Source organism: Colobus angolensis, unplaced genomic scaffold (assembly GCF_000951035.1).
Source record: "Colobus angolensis palliatus isolate OR3802 unplaced genomic scaffold, Cang.pa_1.0 Scaffold45, whole genome shotgun sequence".
NCBI lineage: Eukaryota > Metazoa > Chordata > Mammalia > Primates > Cercopithecidae > Colobus > Colobus angolensis.
In genome coordinates this window covers 199,223-203,356 of record NW_012117932.1, presented here as the reverse complement: position 1 = coordinate 203,356, position 4,134 = coordinate 199,223, and positions in this window count along the sequence as shown.

The window sequence follows — 4,134 nt, the reverse complement described above, 5'->3', positions numbered from 1 at the left end:
CAACAATGGCTAGTCTTCACGGCGCACATCCATGTTTTAGACCATTTAATCCTCACATAGCCCTATGGGAAGGTTCCTTTAGCTTTTCCATTTGATGGTGGGTGACACACAGAAAGATAAAGAAACCAAGCCAGGCTGCACATTTAACAAGCACAGAGCCAGGACCGGACCAGGCAGCCTGGCATCAGAAACTTTTCTCTTAAGACTCCTTTGTACTCCCTGTGTTTTCTGTTTCCCTCCTTCTGAGATATTATTCACCTACTGCAACTCAAAATACCACGAGAAACACAGCATTCTGTGGTGGTTAAGAATATGGACTATGGATACAGAATGCCTGAGTTTACATCTCAGCTCCATCACTTAGCAGCTGTGTAACTTGGGGCACGTTACTTAACTTCTCAGTGCTTCATCTGTAACATAAGGATAACAATAATATTTCTTAGGGTTGCTTGAGGATGAGTTAATACATGTGAGGTAACCCGGCACATGTCTGTGTTGACTATTATTATTATTATTTCATCTCACCTATCCGCAGCTGAACTAGCACTAATGAATCTCATTATATTTTAACTGAGTTAGGTTAAGTTCCAGGGTCAGATCCTGATCTCTTTATCTAGGGGCTGACAGTGTCACTCACTGTTGACGGGACAGCCTCTAACAGGGGTTACTGTCATCTCATGCAGTAGTGTTTCCTGTGGGTACAGAGAGTGGCTAGATGCATAAACCAAGGGCTTCTCAACTTTCCAGCATATTAATAATGAAATGAAAAGACAGGAAATCACACGTATTGACCAACTCCAAAGCAAATTCATTTTACGTTATCAAATTGTTACCAAAATATTTGCTTGTTTCAACTCTGGAAAAATACCTTTGCAAGGGTGTAAGGGTTGAACTTTTACTTTTTATGCTTTAAATAATTTCTAAATACAAGCCTGTTTGGTGACAAGGGAAAAAACATGTGAATGTCTCACTTTACAAAAGAACAACAGGAAGCTCTTGTTGGCAAGGTTTTTACATGCACTTCAGAGAGTTGAAGGTTAAGGTACAGAAGGGCTAGTGAGGAACTGGAGCTGAGGCTGAGCTTGTGGCTCAAGGGCTGGGTGCTAGATTTCTGCCTGCTCAGGAGAGGCTGTGCCTCTCCCTTCTCCCCTGGCCAGCCAGTCACAGGAACTTCTTTTTCCGGAGCCTTGTAGAAGATTCATCGTGGTCCCAGCACTCACACATCTGAGCCAGCTCAGGCTGGGTGGAAAGTTTTGAGGGTCACCTATTCCTAAATACTCAGGAGGGGAAAAAAATCCCTTGCAAATGACAGGAAAAAGCCATCCTTTCTCAATACATAGACGTGATATTACGATTCCTGGGAACAGCAACAAAAAACAGAACAACATTCACTCTGTTGTGAAAATTCAAGTGGGCAGAAGGCAATGACATATGGTAGTTTTTGTTTCTCACAGGACTGAGATCTGCAGTTCTCAAGGACTTTCTGGATGGTGACTGCAGCCAGGGGCAATGAGGTCGGCGGGCTGGGGCTTTCCGGTCACTGGTGGGCAGAGGAGCACAGGGAGCATGTACTACGGTTGGATCTATGGGGTGGGAGCCAGCAGGCCTGCACTCAAATGCAGTTCTACCACTTTCTACTTCTGGGGTTTGGTAATAAGGCCTCTCTGCCTCAGTTCCTCAGCTGTAAAGTAGGGAGAATATAGTATTCAGCTCCCAGGGTTGCTGTGAGCGTTAAATGAATGAAGACGTGGCAAGGCGTTCAATACCTTGTACATGTCAGCTATTTAGTTAATGTTATTTATTATTGTTGTGCTCTGATCCTAGTTGTGCAATCAGGGGAACGTCATTAACCTCTTTTTGTCCTTGTTTCTTCCTTATAAAATGGAGTAAAAATACTTCCTTTGGGGCTGTTGTAAAGTTTAAATGGAATAGTGTACAAATTGGCATTTATTGAGTTGACTTCAGTAAGTGGTAGCCTTCCCAATAAGGATTGTTTGGGAGTCTTCTACACCTTAGATTCCCCATGAGACCTTTTCAAAGGCAAATCTGATAACACATCTTTGCTTCCTGGAGAAGCCAAGATTTGATCCTTGCTCAGAGCAGCTTGAAGGAGCAATGAGTGAGTAAAGCTGGCAGCCCTCTAGCTGAGAGAGGAAACCTGAACAAAACTGTGGAAGGAAGCATCTAGAGGGCTTTATGCAGTGCTAGGCACACTTCTAAGGACGTGATAACTTAGTTCAACCTCACACACTCATAGGAGCTGGAACTACTATCATTTCCATTTTGCAGAAGATGAAACTGGATTCAAACCCAAATCATCTGGCTCTGGAGTCTGTGTCCTGAGCACAAAACACTGCCCTGGCATAGGAACTTTCTGAGGGGACGGGAGGCTGAGGTCATGGTGGGGAAGTGAGCAGAGAGGTTGGTGGGAGTGCTGTCAACACCAGGCCCACCTTCAATTTAAAACAATTCCTTCAAGGAAACACAGCTCTGACTATTCCTTGTCAGCAGAGCAGCTGCACGCAGTCCCTTGTCCTGTATGTCCTCATAATCGTCCTTTTCCACTTCCTCTCTCCCCTCCCCCTGGCTGACTTATTGATACCGACGTGGACAAATGAGGTCAGAAAACTTCAGTGACCGCACACAGTGTCCTTCTCTGTGGGTCACTCGCTCACAAGGTCAGCACAACAAACTCTCCCGCTGCAAGGACTGTCCCGGGGAAGCTGGGGGAGGAGCCTGCGTGCTTCTGTGTCTCCCTTGACTCCTGCCTGTTGGGGCCAGAGTGGGACTGCTGATTAGAGAGGGAGCAATTCTGGAGGGCAGGAGTGAGGTGGAGGAGGTGACCCTGAGCTAGGCAGAAGATCACCCAGGAGGCTGTACACTGAAATGAGCTTTTGCACTTGTAACATTACATAATCACAGAACACCTTGTTACCTTGTTTTGGTAATAATTAAGAGTTCAAATCAATCACCTTTCCACTCATTATTTTTAAAACGACAGAAGTCAGAAATCTAATCCTTGTTTTTACTGTTTTGGGGGATGTGGGGAAGCGAGATTAGCCAGCCTCTGAATCACCCACCCACATGTGGTACATTCCTTGGGGTAATTAGAAGACTGTATGTTCCTCTTTCCAGAGATACTTGAAGAATCATACTGTAAATTTGTGTAACATTTTATAAATTATTTTGCATACATTTTTAGGAGATGAGAAATCATTTTGTTTCAGATTAAAAACTCTCTCAAAATAAAATCTAAATATCTCTTCCTGGGCATAACTTTTTTCAGACTGCAACTGCAGAATGGGGCTTTTTTTCTATCTCCCTTTATTTAAATATCACATAAATTTTAAGAAAAGAAAGCCACTGGTTTTAGGAGGCTAAGAGCAAAGATTTAGAAAGAAGAAAGAATACGCCTTTGGAAGATATGCATACTTTGGAAACGAAGAGAGTTTTATTTCTTAGAGACAGGAGGAAGATTTACAGATTTATGTTTCCTCCGTAAGACAAATGACCGAAGCGCACGTTGTTGGTTTTTTTTTCAGCAGTAAATCTAATCAATAATCTTTGTTACGAAAGAAATAAACAAATAATCGCTAAAGTTTAGTAAAGGTAAAATTCACCAGGTTCTAGTGTTTCGGGTTATTTGAAACTTTTGTGAGTGTGTGTCTCTCTAGAGCTGTGCTTTAGCTAATTTCTGTTAAACAGTTACGGAGTATTTTTTCTTTTTGCTACGAGCCTTGACACATATGAGGCAAATCAGACAAGTTTAGAATCACAGAATGTTAGGGCTGGACAGGACCTGGCGCTAGCCGCGTGCCCAGGGTTTACAGTTGAGACGTTGAGGCCCCCAGAGCTGCTGAGACTTGCCCAGTATCACCCAGCTGCTGAGGCCGGGGGACCTCGGAGTCGCATCCAACCTGGGGCGTGCGCAGCTCTAATTCTCCGCTCTGAGTGCTGACCGTGGAGTTGTCCCTGCTCTTTTACAGCTCAATACTTGGGAACCAAACTCTCTCTCTGCTCCCCTCACCCCCCACCAAGCGCTGCACCCACCTCCCACGCTAGCAAACAAAAAGTCCAGGCAATGGAAACGTTTCCCCGCCGGGAGCAGCCCGGGTCCGGCCGCGCTGCGGGGTC